The sequence below is a fragment of the Lissotriton helveticus genome, chromosome 1_2 (genome assembly GCF_964261635.1).
Source record: "Lissotriton helveticus chromosome 1_2, aLisHel1.1, whole genome shotgun sequence".
NCBI lineage: Eukaryota > Metazoa > Chordata > Amphibia > Caudata > Salamandridae > Lissotriton > Lissotriton helveticus.
Genome location: NC_136058.1, coordinates 120,349,443 through 120,367,787, shown reverse-complemented (window position 1 = coordinate 120,367,787; position 18,345 = coordinate 120,349,443).

Here is an 18,345-nt window from a genome sequence, read left to right as displayed (position 1 = left end):
GTGCCTGGCTCTATGGATATCACACTACACTGTGTTAGGTGTGTGGTTGAAAGTGTGATTTGATCCTATGTGGGAAGTGTTCCCAATCCATGCATGATGACCACCAAGGAGCGATTATCATGCTATACGATGCATCGCTTAGCAGTATGATGGATGGAGAAATGAGAGGGATAGGTGAGCAATTTAAGGTCCCTTTATCGTATTTCTTATGATCATAGTCCACTTAGCTGGTTACTTCACTGGGTCTGAGATCTTTTGTTTTAAGTTTATTGTCGTTAACAGGCATAGGTTGGAGGGATAAATGGTGGAGGGATCTGCTGGGACAGACTTTGTTAATATCATCCCATATCTGATTGTCATTGTGAGGTTTCAAGAAGTGGTTTAAGTGTGTAGTTTGTCAGGGTCTACAGTGGTGGATTAAATTAAAGTACTCTGTCAGCCTGCAGCATGTGGTAACTCTCTTCATTTGGTTCATGCATGTTTAGTTGGTCCCATAGCAATTTTGTGTTACTTGAGCACAAGAATTTCAAGCAGTAAAAGGAAATGACTATACAGCCTGTATAAACTACAGTTGACTTCCTGACCACTTAGTGTTATGTTATTATCATGAGTGAGGAGGATTATATATTGTAATGTATTGTAATTGCATGTATATAGAGCGTAATACCCTTGTTGAGTCATTAAAGTGATTTACCCCACGCAGCATAAAGCTCTAGAATCCATGGATAGTGTTTTTTTCAGGGGTTATTGATGGTTTTTGGGATTACCCTTGTTCTCTTAAGATAACAATTCCATGCATTTACTTCAGTTTGTATGTGGTAGATTAAACCATGGGAGTTAAGCATGATCTTTATTGGGAGAGGAGATGTTTTAATTCATGGACATGGTTAATGTTAATTTGCAGGCATGTTACTTTTTAAAGGCTAGGCGGTGATCTTTGAAATGAGGTGAGGGCAATTTGCAGAAATACAATAACAGGGATGAAGGTAAACATGCATGAGGCTTCAATCAATCAATCAATTAAAATTGTATTCAGTAAAGATATACTAACCTTAAAATCTGAATTCTTGAAACATGCGTCATAGTAACAACAAAGGTACTATAAAAAAATATAACAAAAAAACATTGGCAGTATCTAAAAAAGAATGGAATTACGAAACTGTACAGCTAATTTGAAATAACAATCCTACAGCAGAACATACTTTACAGCCAACAGCATCTGTACATTAAGTAAAGCAGGTCTGCACCCGTAAAATCCATGCTTCTTTAAAAGCAGAATAAAAAATCAATGAAAAAAGGTAAAACAGTTTTTTTCCAATGTAGAATAGTCTGGAGACAATATGCAGGGTAAATAATGAAGACATTAAAAAGGAGATTCTGCAATATCCCATAGTGGATGTCTTCTAATGTTCACCCATAAAGTGTAGCTCAGAGTAATAATTACAAAAGCAAAATGGCATTCATTTTGGATGCCCCTGGTTGTGACATGGCACAAGGATGGGGTCAGGGATGTTCCCTAGCTAACGGAAATGTATTGCCTACATTCCTGTGCATGGAGGGTGGAGACTCAGACGATAGAGTGGGGTGGATGTAGAGCTTCTTCACGTAATTCCATTGTCTTTTTTAGCAAAGAAGTGCTAAATTGTTTCTTCCGGAGTACTGCAGTTTTAAGGTGAGGAAAGTGCTTATCCTACCCTTTGTTTGTACCCATTGCTACTCCAGAAATCTTAACAACAGTCAAGAACAGATACCTTTTTGTCAAACTCCCTTCCCTACATTTCTAGTAGATTTATAAAGGAACAGACTGTAACATGGCAGTTTTATAATCACACAGAACCAATTGAGCAAACGAAAAGGCAATAGCAGGTTCAGTGTCATAAATGTAGGTCACAATTCCATATGAAAACAGGGGCCAAATGAATAAGAAGGAAAGTGAAAAAAACACCATAATTCGTATTGAGCATATATATAATTTAAAGTCCCCAGGAACTCCTTATCTCCTAAACATCCTAGAGCGAAGGAGAAAGAGAAGGAAAAGAAAGAAAAGAAAAAACCAAAGAAGCGAAAAAGAACATGATAACATGCATGGGTGGATGCCTAAGATAAGTTGTAGGGGAAGGGACTACTGCACTGGGCAAGTGGGGGTGTCAGTATGTATGAAATCTAAGAGAGACATACGGGAGCTATAAGGTCGGGGGCATCAAACCAGAATCAGGTGACGTGCCCTCGTATGGGTAGAGCATGAGAAAAGCAGGTGGCTAACCAAAAGAAATTGTATCCGCGGCTCCCCATATAAAGTCAAAACTCTTCCTAGAGTCTGCGAGGATGTCAGCCATGTGGTCAATAGTTAGAGCCTGTCAAAGGCGAGCATGCCATTGAGGCAGTGATGGTGTTTCTTTCTTGCTAAAGCCAAGGCCATTTGGCTGCCCCCAGACAGAGACAATACCCCGAGGTTTGATGTATCCCAGAGACCCAAAAGCACAAACTCAGGAGTGAAAGGATCGGGATAGCCCAAAATATCCTTTAACTGTGCTAGAATCTTGGTCCAGTAGTGTTGAATCATTGGGTAGACCCACCAGATATGCTGAAAGTCCCCTAGAAGCACACAACATCTCCAGCAATGATCTGATGTGTTAGGAAATATTTTTTTAAGCTTTGCCGGGTGTACATACCAGTCGTAAATTACTTTATAGTGAGCTTCTCGTAGGCCTAATATGCGATTAAATATGGTGATGTCAGTCCAGAGTTTGCACCATTGTTCTGCAATAATAGGTAAGCCCAATGTTTGTCCCCAGAATGCTGTGTATGGGGGAGTGAAGGTATGAGCAAAGGATGTGAGAAGTAAGTAAAGAAAGAAAATTCCCCCCCTGGTCACACCTGGTCTCTGCACAAACATCTCGATGGGGATTAGGTCTCTGGTGGCGGCTAATCGTAGGGCTGTTGTACCCAGTTGGGTAAAATGGTAAATCTCTGATGCAGGTAAGTGAAAAATCCCTGCAGTAGTTCTTAATAGTCAGTTTGTCCCACCAGTGAAATAGATCCGAAACAGTGAGACAGCCCTCTCTCACCACAAGCCAAAGGTTCCTGGCGTCAAGGCAGGTTTGAAGTCTGCATTATAGTGAATAGGGGTGTAGGGAGAGGGAATGCCGCTAAACCCTGTAAAGTCCGAGTGCTCACGTAGACGTTAGTTGGTCGGTCGTATTTGGTCTTCCACAATACATTCCAAATTGTCTTCCCACTACCGCTCTGTCCATATGATGCCAATGTTTATCAAATTCCCTAAGGACCGTTCAGAAATGACTCGTAGTTGCAAAACCTTACAATATAGTAACATGTCTGGCAAGGCAAGCTCTGCTGCATTTCCAAGGAGTGCCAACAATTTGTGCGGAAGTCTGCTCTGCGAATTTGCCAAATACATTTTGTGATGAGTGAGCGTGAGAAAGAGAAAAAGTCCCTATCAACATCAATGGGGAGCCCTTGAAAGAGGTACAAGAGGCACAGTAGGACTGTCATCTTTACTGTAGTGATGCAGCCAATCCAAGTCAGATATAGCGGGCCCAACGTTTAAAGCCTGCTATTCACTGCCACCATGGGGAGAGTAGTTTTCTTTGTATAAGTCAGTTATTTTGGAAGTAAGTTTTATTCCTAAGTAGGTAATCTCCTTCTTCACCCAGTGGAAGAGGGATGTGGCCGCAATTTCTTCCAATTATTCCAATTCTTCTTCCAAGAATGTCAGGTTAGGAAAGAAGGATTTATGGAGATTAATACGGAACCCAACATCTGATTTGTAGTGCCAGAGTTCTGTTTGTAGTGCCAGCAGTAAATTCCGCAGGGAGGTAAGCGATAGGAGGTTAGGAATACGATCTTGATTGGTGTCACAGGGTGAAGAGGTGATAAATCAAATTATTGGCTGTCCCAGGAAAAGGTAAAAGAGATGGAGGTCCTTGAGTAAATTCACGGGTTTTGGGGAAGGGGCCAGCTCAGGTGATGGATCCGATCCGGGGTTGTGTAACTTAAAATATTTGATGTGTATACTACCATACATCCTACCTGTAATTCTCTAGGCCTCGCCTTGCCACTATTAAAGACAACGTTTTCCAAATAATGTGTTCCTTAACAATATTTCACAATATGTATATGGCAATGCTTCTATTTATCCTGCACTTTATGATGAGCATTATCTTAATAAACAAATTTACAAAAAAAAGAAATAGTCGGAAGCTGTCCAGTTTACTAATTCCCTAGATCATGGACATGCATAATTGGCCTTGACCATATCGATAAAGCTGCTTCCAAATCCAAATTGATGCAGTGTGTGGGAGAGAAATGACTAGTTCATTCAGTAGAAAGCTTTCCGGGCAGCTAGTTCCAGTAGGACCATTGGGACATTGTTCTTAGTTGCTTTTACGACCAAGTGGACCATCCGTCTCAAGTTATCGTTGGTTTGACTGGTCTGGGAGAATTAACTCTGGCATAATGTCTTCCAATTTGGTGGCTAATATTTTAGTATATAATTTGGCGTTTAGGTTAAGTAAGGCAATTGGTCGGTAGGACGCGCACAGTCAGGAATCTTTCCAGATTGTGGAATAATGGAAATGAAGACTTCCCCCATGGAAGAGGTCACCTCCTGTTAATCTGCGAAATAGTTAAAGAGAGCTGTCAGGTAAGGAACTAAGTCGGAGCTAAAGGCCTTATACAGTCGGGCAGTGAATCCGTCACAGCCAAGTGATTTATGTAATTTGAGGGTGTCCATAGCAGCTTGAACTTCCACATCCATTACAGGGCTATCGAGTGTCTCAATGAGGGCTGTGGGGACTTGGGGCAAGTCAATTACCTCAGGGTAAGCTAATTGCTCTTCAGACTCAGTGGAGTCTACAGTATAGAGACTTGTATAGAAGTCTTGAAATGCTTAAGCCGTCCCCTCTTCCGAGCGCAGTTTTTGCCCTGAGTCTCATTGTAACTGACATATGTATTCCTTCTCCTGCTTGCTTCTCATTTGTCTCACTAGCTGGGAACTCACTTTATTGGCTTTCTCATATGTGGTCTCTTTAACCCCTTCGATGCTTATGATGGAATGGCTCCATCATAAGCATTGGTGCCTCTCTGCTCATGACAGAACCATTCCGTCATGAGGCAAGGAGCACGAAATCCCTCTGCTGCAGACGGATTTCCTTCTCTTCTCCAAAGCCTCGGGAGCTGGGGAAGAGCTTCCCCAGCTCCCGAGGCCCCCTCCCTGGTTTCTGTGCAATGACAATCAGCGCCCACGTCGCGCTGTCGTCATTGCACAGAAACCGAAACTGAAATGAGCCTTTAGGATCATTTCAGTTTCACTTGCTACATGCTCAGGGGGCTATCTCAGCCGCAAGAGCACGTAGAAAGACAGACAGGTATCATTGGAAAGGGGAGAATCTCTCCTTTCCAATGGTACGCATCTCCAGTGGATCCCTGCTTGGGGATCGCACCAGGAGGGCGATCTCCAAGCAGAGATCCACCCACTAGACACCAGGGAGGGGGGAGCAGCTCCATAAAGAAATGGGCAGATGAGGTAGATGGGGCAATAGCCCCCAATCTGACCCCCGGGGAGCAGAAATCCCACTAAACTCCAGGGATTTTTTGTGTGCATTTGTTTGGGGTTGGGGGCTGCCAGAAACGGCCAGGCCAATGCCCCCACCCCCACCACCATTACAGCCTTTCTGCCCCCCCGGTGGGGCAGAAAGCCCATTAAACGCCAGGAATTGTTTTTCACCATTTTTTTTAGGGTGGGGGCTGCCCAAAATGGGCATGCCAATGCCCCCACCCCCACCACCATTACAGCCTTTCTGCCCCCCCGGTGGGGCAGAAAGCCCATTAAACGCCAGGAATTGTTTTTCACCATTTTTTTTAGGGTGGGGGCTGCCCAAAATGGGCATGCCAATGTCCCATCCCCTGCAAAAATGACAGTCTGGGGCAGTGGCCCCTGATCTGCCCCTTGGGAGGCCAGAAAGCCCACTAGGCGCCAGCGATGATGCAGGCTTTTTTATGCGTGGGGGTGGGGGCTGCCCAAAATGGTCATACCAATGCCCCCACCCCCCAAAAAAATAGCCAGTCTTTCTGCCCCCCTTGGGGGCATATCGGGGTGAACCCCCCTCCCCAGATTCCCCCCCCAGGGCGGCAGAAAGCCCACTAGGCTCAGACTATTTTTTAGCAAAGTGCATACCTATGGATTTTGGGCTGTAGCACAGCTGGCACGTAGGGAAACCTAGCAAACCTGTAGATTTTTTAAAACTACACACCAAGGGGAATCCAGGATGGGGCGACTTGTCTGGCTCTCACCAACTTCTGCTACCCTGAATCCCTTGCAAACCTCAAACTTTCTAAAAAAAACATTTTCATCACAATTCTGTTCTAGGAAAGTTCTAGTATCTGCATGGATCCACAAATGTCCTTCTACACAGCATTCCCCCAGGTCTCTCGATAATAACGGTTCCTCACTCGCATGGGTGGGTCAAGTACCCGCGACAGGCAAGGGCCCAAAACCTAGTGTTGCGACATCAAAATTGCCTATCACAAATCAACCTGGTTTTCAAGGGGCGTCCCATAAGTTTTTGGCCCCGGGCTCGGCGGCCATCGAGGTAAACCTACCAAGACCACACATTTCTAGACACCCAGGGGATTCCAGGGAGGTTTGGCTTGTGTGGATCCCCCAATGTTTTCTTACCCAGAATCCCCTTGCAAACCTCAAATTTATCTGGAAAAATCACTGTTTCCACACATTTTTGTGTGGGAAAGTAGTGGCATCACCAGGCTGAAACAAATTTCCTACCTCACTCGTGTAGAAGGCCCAAGTACCCGTGACAGACAGGGGCCCAAAACTTATTGAGGCGACATCAAAATTGCCTATCACCAAACAACCTGGTTTTGCAAGGGGGGTCACCTGGGTTTTTGGCCCTGTGCTCGGCCGCCATGTAGGGAAACCTACCAAACCCACACATTTCTGAAAACTAGACACCTAAGAAATTCCAAGGAGGCATGACTTGCGTGGATCCCCCAATGTTTCCTTACCTAGAATCCCCTGCAAACCTCAATTTTAAATCACTTTTTATACATATTTTTGTGTGGGAAAGTTGTGGCATCACCGGGAAAACACACATTTCCTACAACCCAGCGTTCCCCCAGGTCTCCCGATAAAAATGGTGCCTCACACGTGTGGGAGGCCCAAGTACCCGTGACAGGCAAGGGCACAGAGCATACTGTGTGGCAGTTGATGGTTAGGAGGCCAGGTAAAGAGTCAGAACAAGTAACCTCTGAGAGTCAATCTTGTATCCTACAGATATGGAACCTTACAGTTTCTTCATGTGGTAGTCAAGCAACTTCAGGGTATGAAGTAGGACCCAGTCTGTGAGTCCTGAAGTGTTGTCAGACAGGTTGCAAGGGGGAGGGTGCAAGGGAAAGACTTCTTTGCTGCTTCAATTTCCTCTTTTCTGTGAGGGTCATGGTCCTCTAGCAGATTTGGCAGTGGAACCTGAATTATAACCACCGTGGTCAGAAGTCTCATGAGTGGTAGTGAGAGTCAGTCCCAGGAGAGCATCAGCATTTTCGAGCTCTGTAAAGTGTTGCTTCTTTTTCTGGGATTCAAATGCGATGTCAAAGGGGTATGTCCAGTGATATTTAAAATGATCTCGAAGCAGGGCGTCTTACACTGGTTTAAATTATAGGTGTCATGCCAGAGTTGCTTAGGCAATATCTTGGAATAAGCAACATGTCACCCCCTGGAAGGAGATAGAATCTCACTTTTGGGCAGCCTGAAGGATCATTTCTTTAGTCTTAAATGAGTGCAACTTAGTGAGGATATCTCTAAGTCTCTTCCCTCCACCTGTGAGCTGGGGGGCCACTCTATGGACTTTTCCCAGCTGTACCTCCGGTCGATCTTCACCTAGTAGTTCCAAGAACATGCCTACTATGAAAGCCTCTAGATCAAGCCCCTTGCTTCCTGCCTCAAGACCCCTTACTCATATATTATCCCCTCTGGATCGGTTTTCTAGGTCTTTGCACTTAAGAAGGGCCGCATGTAGCTGGGATTTGAGTTGTTCCTTGGTGTGCTCCACTGGACTTAGTCGGCGTTCCAGGTTTTGATGTTTTGTCTTGAGGTGCAGTGTATGTGTGCAAGCGGAGTCGACATCGGCCTGGTGGGAGAGCAGGTGGGAACTAACCTCTGTCATAAAGGTTTCAAATGAGGTGGCGATGTCCTCTTTTAGCTCTTCCTGAAGGTTTTTCTTGAAGTCTTGCAGGGATGAGAGAAGGTCTTCTTTAGTTAAGGTCATTTCTGTGTCAGAAATGACCTTAACTAGTTCCTTTTACCTTGTTTCTGCTGGGGTTAAATAGCTAGATACCCTCTTGGTGAACCCTTTTTGGTGACTAAAAGACTACCTAGTCGCAGGGGGCCAGGAGACTTAAGAGGGTAGCTGCCAACGATACCGTCATGCAAGCAGAGCAGGGAAATTCAGTGGTTTCCCACCACACCTATCACATGGAGTAGGGTGGCTTTATACAGTGTATGTGTTACACAGGGCTCCAGTCCCTACAGTCCACATCGGTCCCTTTCCTGCATCGTAGCGCTCCGTTTCACTGGACTATTACAATGCTCCCGTGAGTCTTTCTGGGTCTGAGGGCTGAAGTAGTGGCCTAATGTGCTGGCTGCAATGCTTAGGGTGTCCACCCTGCGTAGTCTTGGGACCTCAATAGGTCAGGCTACTGGTAGCAGCCACTGGTGGTCCGATGGGCAAACATTAAAAAAGCAAAGGGTTGGCAGGTTCAGGGCTGGTTGCAGAACAAACCAGATAGGTGTGGTCTTCTTACCGGTCTCATTGGAGTGGAAGCGGGTCTCTCAGTACTGCGGCATGGAGACACACGGGCCGCTGTCGGTTGCTTGCATCAATGCAAGGTCAGGCAAAGCAGGTACATTCTACGTCATGATCCTTTGCCCGCACTCTGTGTCCCTCAATTCTGCAGATGTCTTTTAGGGGAAATCGCATCTTCGCCTCGCGTCAGCCAGGGTCTCCCCACTCAGCAGTCTACAAGTGAGGGTGTGCTGGGAAGATGATGACTGCCTTTGTTGCCAAACGACGCAGGAACCAGGCAGGTTGTGAACTGTAGCTTTCCCCACTATGGGAGGGTCCCCGCTCTACTTACCACTATAGGTCATTCAGTTGCAAGGTGTGCTTCTTACGATAGTGTTGAGCTGGGCAGGGAGTCACTTTAGCATTGCCGATGCCTCCCAGACACTGCTGCCGCCATGTTGCCACCAGGACACTCTTTGGCCACCAAGTACAGTTTCTGGTGAACGGGGAGAATTGAAGTAGGGCGCTTGACCCATGTATTAAATCTACGTGCCGCCCCTGCTCTGTAGCTGGGTCAAATTTGAGTGAATGGCATTAGAGTCCGGGTGTTCTGTAGGGCACTGTGTCGAGCCTCCATGGATCACGTCCACACGGCCATGATAGCTGGCCACCCCCCCAAGGAAAGACATCTCATACTTCATTGTACCCATATTTTTAAGGCTGTTCCATCCTGTTCCTTGAGACCCTACATTTCTTGCTTTAATTAGGATGCAAGATTTACCCACATCATTATTCCTTACTACCTCTAAGGATATTTATCTCGCCTTTCACACTGAGGGTCTTAGTACGATGAGTCTGCCTGATATCGCCGCAGTCTCGGGCCGACCGACTTCCGGTCGGCAGTCCTGACACCGTCGTTGCAATGCTACCGCACATGGTGAGGTTGCATACTCTCATTTCTCTATGGGAGCTTGTGCTGTGGTCGTAAACTGGCCATAGCACAAGGTCCCATGGAGAAATGGGAGATTCTGTTAATCCCTGCACCGCGTGGCAAGCACCTCAAGGTGCCTGCCACATGGTGCTTGGATTAACAGGGGGAACCATAGGTGCTCCATCAGCCTCTAAACGGAAGCCGTGGAGGAATGGGGGCCCTGCTAGGGCCCCCACTCAAAGTCGATTAACGACATGCTTTTAATGTTTGAAAGCCCGACATAGAAAGCCTGTTGGGAACCGACAACGTAATGCCAATGGTGGAAACGATGTCCTCGGGGATCACGTTGGGGCCTCCGACTGGTCGACGGGCTCCGCAGCCCGTCCTCATCCAGCCAGAATGACCGGCCGCTTTCAATTCCGATCGCCTACATTGTTATTAGGCAGTCAGAACTGAAAGCGGAGATGTCAGTCGGAAAGCATCCAACCTGTGGTTGGAGGCTCTCTGGCCAACTTCATAATATGCCCCTAAGTCCTTTATAAGGTCACAGTACCGTACCACATTATTTATTCTTGAGTTCTTGAAATGGACCCGTGGCATAAAAATAGCAACATAGGACAACAAGGGAGATACTTCAGACAGTCTTATCACAGTATTCCACATTTTACAAATGTTTTTTAAAAATGTCTACATTCAGAAAATCTGCGGTGTGTCCAGCCACTACTGACTTCACGGTCAGTACTGTGTAGACCGAGCAATGATTTGCTGCTGCAGTTAACGTTATGTTCATATTGATTCATCACCATTGCAGGTTCAACTCAAAGAACTTCCTGTTGCTTACTCTTACACTACTCCTGAAATCGAAGAGTTAGCAAGGGGCACTACAAGAGTTAGTCACTACTATTTACTGCAAAATCTTGGTGAAGCTGTTCAGGCAAGCGCTAGTGCAGGCGAGGCATAATTTATCGCGCTGCTGCTGCGCTTGGTTTGTTGGAAACACCTAAGTCAAATGGTGATTGAAACTTAATTGTTTTAGCTGCTTATGCTCGGCGCTTAAAAACGCGAGTCTGTGCATTTTAACTTGTGTAATTTTTATAGTAACTCTTCACTATTTGGAATTGCGGTGTGCAGCGGGCTTCTTAGGACATACCTGCATTTAAAAAGCTGATATTCCCACCGCTGTTTGGCGGCTCGTTAGCTGGTCTGGGGGTAGGCGCCATCTTGGGAGGGGAAGTGCCAAAAAGGGACGCCATCTTTGTTGCCGCTCTAGTTGTCGCGGCAGACATAGCACGATTGGGTGCTACTTAAGCCGGCTAGAGCAGGTGCTCGTTCTGTTCAGGCAAGCGCTAGTGCAGGCGAGGCATAATTTATCGCGCTGCTGCTGCGCTTGGTTTGTTGGAAACACCTAAGTCAAATGGTGATTGAAACTTAATTGTTTTAGCTGCTTATGCTCGGCGCTTAAAAACGCGAGTCTGTGCATTTTAACTTGTGTAATTTTTATAGTAACTCTTCACTATTTGGAATTGCGGTGTGCAGCGGGCTTCTTAGGACATACCTGCATTTAAAAAGCTGATATTCCCACCGCTGTTTGGCGGCTCGTTAGCTGGTCTGGGGGTAGGCGCCATCTTGGGAGGGGAAGTGCCAAAAAGGGACGCCATCTTTGTTGCCGCTCTAGTTGTCGCGGCAGACATAGCACGATTGGGTGCTACTAAAACGCCCCAATGACAACGCGCAGCGGTGACGCGCAGCGGGTGCGCCTGAGACGCGCCGGAGGCTCGCCAGAGGCGAGCCCATCTTTGCCCATCAGTGACCATCCGGGACCCGGGGCCAGAACCCCTGGTCCGTTTTTGCGCTATTCTAGAGGCGAATTATTGGAGCTTAACTTAGGTAAGTCTCAACTCGATCAGGATTGCTTACATTTGTTGGCCCGGGAGCACCTGCTGACTTTACCTAAGAGCATTAGAGCGAGGCAGGGCGGCCCCAATGTTCGCACTTTAAATTTTGGTCTGCTGAATACACGCTCTCTGCAGTGCCATAAGCTGGAAGTCTTTTCATTATTGGAAGACGGAGAGCTAGATGCTCTCGCACTTACCGAAACCTGGCTGGAGGACTGTTCGGCGCCTGATTTCGTGGCAGCACTGCCAGATAACTTCTTGGCACTCCATGTCAATAGGGAGGGAGCCAAAAAAGGAGGGGGAGTAGCCCTCCTCTACCAGGCCCGTCTCCGCGCCGAAAGGTTTCTATCCGAAACCATGGGGGGTGCAGAGATTATGGGGGTAAAACTCAGGCAGGGGGCGGCCTGTCTGGTGTTCCTGGTGGTATATCGTCCGCCTTGGGCTTCGCCTGATTTCCCGGTTCTTTTTACAAGATTAGTTCAGGACTTGCGCTCACGATACGATAAAATGATTGTTGTCGGCGACTTCAATTATCATTGGGAAAAATCCCCTAAAGAGGGGCAAGCACTTCAAATTGAGGAAGCAATTCTTTCCTTGGACTTCACTCAACAGGTGAGGGGTCCGACACACGAGAAGGGACATGTGCTCGATCTAGTCTGGACTACTATGCCAGTTCAGGGCGCTGTAGAGATCTTGCCATGCGCTTGGTCAGACCATTTTCTAATAAAGGGCAAAATACTTTCGAATAGCCACCTGCCTAAGTCGGGGGAAGGTTGGAAAATGGCGCGGAAGTGGAGAAACTTTGATGGGGATAAAATGGTGTCTCTTCTAGAACAGTCTCCCCCAGTAAAGGAGAAGAACGACAATATTGATACCCTTTGTGGTCATTTATACCTTAAATTGGGGAGAGCCATTGATCTGGTGGCACCCCTTCGTAGGGTGAAGAAGGTGGAGAGAGGGGCTGGGGCTCCTTGGTACAGTGACTCCCTACGTGATATGAAACGTGAGGTGAGGAGGAAAGAACGGGCATGGCGGAAAGATTATGACGCCACTGCTAAGAAAGAGTATAGTTCATCATTAGCGTCTTATAAATTAGCCATCCAAACTAGGAAGGCTGCTTTCTTCGAGGAAAGAATAGTTGCAGCCAGGAATCCACAGAAGGAAATCTTTCGGGTTCTGGCGGAGCTCAGGATTAACAAAGAGCAAAGCACTGAGTTCGTGCAGGAGGATTGCCAGAGGTTCCAGGACTTTTTCGTGAATAAGATCTCCGATATTCTGGGTGAAATTGCTGCAACTACACCCCTCGAGTGTTCCTGCCCACCCGACCATACTGCCCCACTGGACATCATCCCGTTAGCTGGATTCCCCTTAATTTCGAAACAGGAATTATCCACTATCACTGGCCGAGTTAAATCCGGCTCCCTGATGGACCCATGCCCCCCTGAAGTGTTTAGGCTGGCATTACCAGGCATCGAGGATGAGGTTTTGCATTTGCTGAACACTTCCCTCTATACAGGACAGGTTCCTCTAGCTTTCAAAGAGGCTCGCCTGATTCCGTTATTAAAAAAACCTGGGTCGGACACAAAATGTTTAAAGAACTTCCGTCCCATCTCACAGCTGCCTTTCTTGGCTAAGGTGGCCGAGCAGCATGTGTTGGCTGTACTCTCAAAACATCTAGAGTGCAACAACCTGCTGGAGGCTAATCAGGCAGGGTTCCGTGCTAATCATAGCACGGAACTAGTGATGCTATCAATCCTGGACGAACTGAGGAGTCGGGCTGACAAAAAAACACCGAGTGCCCTGGTACTATTAGATCTCTCCGCGGCCTTTGATACCGTGTGTCATGAACAACTTCTGTCGCGGCTGAGATCTTTTGGTATCAGGGGCTCTGCTCTTGCATGGCTTACATCTTTCCTGCAGGGCAGGACACAAAGAGTACAGTTGGGGGACCTGCTTTCCACCTCCGCACCCATCACCTGCGGGGTCCCACAGGGCTCCGCCCTGTCGCCCTTACTCTTTAATGCCTACTTACAGCCACTAATTGCACTCCTGAATAGGATGGATTGCTTAGTATACAACTACGCCGATGACACCCAGATAATCATTCGGCTGGATGATGGTCCAGGAGCGTCTACCAGGCTGCAGGACATCCTTAAAGCCACGGTTAATTGGATGTCTAAAAACTCCTTAAAAATTAACCCGGACAAGACGGAAGTGTTGCCCATTTCCATCACGGGCAACCCCTGGAACGAGAAATTCTGGCCTGTGGAGCTGGGTGTACCACCGAAACCGGCGGCCGCAGTGAAAAGTTTGGGCTTGTACGTGGATGAGAAGCTCTCCATGGGAAAACAAGTCTCGACAGTTGTGGGTACCTGCATTGGCCTGATGCGACAACTGAGAAAAATTTCAGCTTTACTCTCATTTTCCACCTTGAGAAGCGTGGTCTCAGCCATAATTTTGGCTAGGCTGGACTACGGAAATTCCTTGTATATAGGGCTACCCCAGCGGTTGCTGGATAAGCTACAGGGGGTAATGAATGATGCTGCCAGGCTGATTTACAAAAAACCTAGGACGGCACATTCGTCCCCACTGATGCAGGAGCTACACTGGCTCCCGATTCGGCAAAGGGTTGCATTCAAAGGATTGTGCATTGTGCATAAGGCGCTATATGGCAATGCACCAAAATATGTGAAATCTCGCCTATCTCCCTACACGCCGAGCAGGACTTTGCGCTCGTCGGATGCTACCTTCCTGTCTCAATCTCGTTTTAAGTTGGCCACGATGGGAGGGCGTGCCTTTTCCAATACACTCCCTGCTCTGTGGAATAAATTGGCCCCGGAACTAAGGAAGGAAGGCAATCTGTTAGCCTTCAGGAAGAAATTAAAAACGGTTCTGTTCAAGCAAGCATGGAGCAGCTCTTAGATGTACTGTTAAGATCATGTACCTGTCAAACCTTACTACGCAATCTGGACAAATCAGCGCTTAGAGACCCCTGTGGTTATAACGCGCTATACAAATTAAATAAAATAAAAAAATAAATAAAAAAAAATCATGCCTCAGTTCTAGAGATACAGATATAGAGTAATGATTGGACCAAAACGACTTATGATAACTTGTTAAAGCTCAAGAAAGAAAATGGGTGACCTGTGAGCAGGGGTCATATACTCACCCCAAAAAACATCAGGACACACTGATTCCTTCAGAGACTATGCTTTCAGTAACTGGTGATTAAAGTAGTGTGTACTTTGAGGCCACTATGTAGTCATGTGTGAGTTAGAAATATGATTCAGCTTTGAATTGCAATTTTACGAATCACCAGAGCTCAATCTAGCCTTCAGTCTTTTCATCTTCCCATCTGGCCTGGGCATTTTCATAATACCATTACTGAGTAAAGAGTCAGCATCTCAGTGCTCCTATGGTTGGAAGATGTCTCTGGAGTCACATTCCCTATCCCTGTGGTCTCCTGTCAACTGGTAAGAAAGTTCATGACTTGACTTGGGGTCATCAGGACCTCTGTACTTCTTTGCCACCTGTACTTGCTTTGAACAGTGAACTGCATTGTGGGCAGAAGCAGTTTGAAACCTTGGCTGGCATTTATCTGTAAACTCCCTGTGTGAATTTGATGATGCCATTGGGCAGACTCCTAGAGAAGTAACTGGAAGCTCCTACCACTTCTTTGGGGGTTTCGAGTGGTATTGATCCCTTAAGATCCCACACTCGGATGAGATGGGGGCCAAATCTACCAGCTTATCAAGGGGCAGCCACTTCTGACATGTTGGGAAAGTAGAAACAATAATATTGACTTATCTTGCACTGATGGAGATAGTCTTAAGTGGAAAAGGGATTTAGATATTTAAAAAAAATAGCTAGGTGATGATATCCACACAATGCTTCACTCGTTAGTGGCCTCTAACAATACAATTTGCACACTGCTTCACTCCTTATGACCTATGCGAACACTATCCACACCCTGTTTCCTCCTTAGTGACCTGCAACTATACCATTCCATACATTTCTTCAGGCCATAGTGACCTACAACAATAATATTCATAACCCAGCTATCTCCTTTACCACTTATTGTCCCTGTGTTTCTTTTTTACCCTATACAGAACTCTGCTGCCTCTTGCCTTGATTACCATATGCATACATATATACAAACAGACATACTATCCGCACACTGCTTCACGCCTTAGCAACTGTCTAACAAAATTATCTGAAAACTGCTTCATACCGTATTTATGTTATATTAATTTGAATTTGTTGAGCGCTTAATACTGAAAGGTCTCTAAGCGCTGTAAGAAGATTGGTGCTGGAACCAGGCAGATTAGCAGGAAAATTATGTCCAAGCTAAAAGCAGAGCTTGACAACACAGCATGCACTGTCTGGGCTAGCGCGTCTTCTTTGGCAGTTAGTAACTTGTACCAATACTACCATCTCTCCTTCATGCCTTAGCGACCTGAAACAATGATAATCTTAACTGTTGGGCTTCCACTTACAATCCAATGAGACTTGCATTTTTAAACACCTCACTCTGCATTGTGGTTTTTGTAGGGCTGGCACTGAGTTAGTACCCACCAGCATGTAGAAGTTCCAGGGAGGGGAGAGGTGGCTGTGGTGGTCTGGTGTTCGATCGGTCCCTAAAATTTGTTGTTTGCCACCCTAATACTGTCATAATGAATTTGGAACATCATGTTTAATGTGTCAGCTTCTGATGCTTCACAGGCAGGTGGCAGGTTTTTATGTCACATGATGGAAAAGGGGCAATGCTTCCATTAGCTGTCTGATGTAGAACAGCAGAGAGACTTTATGTATTGTGCATGTTTAGAAGGGAAACATTAAAAGTTGTACAATCAACATCTCAAAGATGGCGACAAGGCACCAGGAAAGCAAGGGGTTTCTTCTGCCTGTCTGGGTTTAGAGTGTGGCTCTGGCCAGGTATGTTGTGGGTGTTGATATTCTACTGCTGAGACAGTGCACCTCTGTTGCAGTGCTTGGGTGCACCGCAGTTCATGCATTGCGGTGGCAGCTTTGCATTAGCAGGCTCAGACACTTAATGTACCAATGGTATAGATAAAGGCTGGTGAAAAGGAAATACTTCTGTGGGCTTGCCTGTTGTAAGACCTGGCATCCTTGGTGTGGTTCTCCCACATTCTTTTAGCTCCAACTCTCCTGTTTTGCTGACTTTGATTTTACTGGCTTTACGACTCTGCACACTTTTCCACTGCTAACCAGTGCTAAAGTGCTCTTGCTCTCTCCTTAAAACATGGTTGAAGTGGGTGGCTTACACCCAATTGGCCTATTTAATTTACTTGTAAGTCCCTAGTGAAGTGGTACTACCTGTGCCCAGGACCTGTAAATAAAATGCAGCCAGTGGGCCTGCAGCACTGATTGTGCCACCCACTTAAGCAACCCTTCAAACATGTCTGAGGCCTGCCATTACAGCCTGTGAGTGCACTTTTAAACTGGTATTTCGACTTAGCAGAATAAACCTTTTGCCAAGCCCAAACTTTCCTTTTGAATACATATAGGTAACCCTAAGGTGGGCTCTGAACAGTTAGAGGGCAGGGTGCCGTGTATTTAAAAAGTAGGACTTGTACTTTTAAGTTTTACATGTCCTGGTAGTGAAAATCTCCTATATTCATTTTTCACTACTGCAAGGCTTAACCCTCCTGTAGGACAACATTGGAGTTACCTTATTACATTTAATGAGCTGTAACTTCCCATTGGGAGTAGGTAGACAGGTCATGTTTTGTGTCTAATGAATTGTAATTAAACATCCCTCTTTTATGGTAAAATCGGATTTTAATCACAATCCTGTAAATGTCACTTTTAGAAAGATGCCATTTTCTTGTTCTAAACTTTTGGTGCCTGCAGCCTGTTCCTCGGTTGCATGAGTCAATGTAGCTCGATCTTAGGCTTTGTGTATTCCCAGACAGCGACACAAAGGGAAGATAGGTGCAAGGCCTACCTCTCTCATAGATAACATTGGAGTTACCTTATTACTTTTCATTGCATTTAATAAACTGTAACTTCCTATTGGGAGCAGCTAACCAAGTCAAGTTTGATGTCTAAAGAACTGTCACCAAAAGCCCTCTTTCATGGTAAAGTCAAATGTTTAATCACAATTCTGAAAGTGGCGCTTTTAGAAAGTTGGCACTTTCTTGTCCAAACCATTAAGTGCCTGCAGCCAGATCCTGGTTCACATTACTAGGTTTAGGTGGAAGTTGGTGTTTGAGTACTGCTCCCAGACAGTGCGTCAAATGGAAGATAGGTGTTGGCATGATGGACCACTCTGAGGTAATGGGGGGGAGGAGCTGCCGGCCACCACACTTGCACATCACAAAGGTTCTGTATAAGCACTCTCACAAAGGGTTTTTCATTAAACCTTTGTGACCCCAGACAAGGTGGGGCCAGGACAGGGAGGAAGCGCATCACTGTCACCTCAAGGGGGGGAGGGTGAAAACCTCTATGAGCTTCCTCCACTTCAAAGTGGGAACCAGGTCTGATTATTGGACCTCAGAACCAACTCTTCAGTAATCTTCTGGACCTGTGGACTCTGCCGGGAAGAAGGACTACTGTGCTGCTGAAAGGACTGCCACTCTGGTGGACTGCTGCTCTGACGGACCACTGCACTTCTGTGCTGCCCTGCTGCCCTCTTGTTTGAGGGAAAAGGACTGAACCTGCATCTCTGAATCCAGTACCC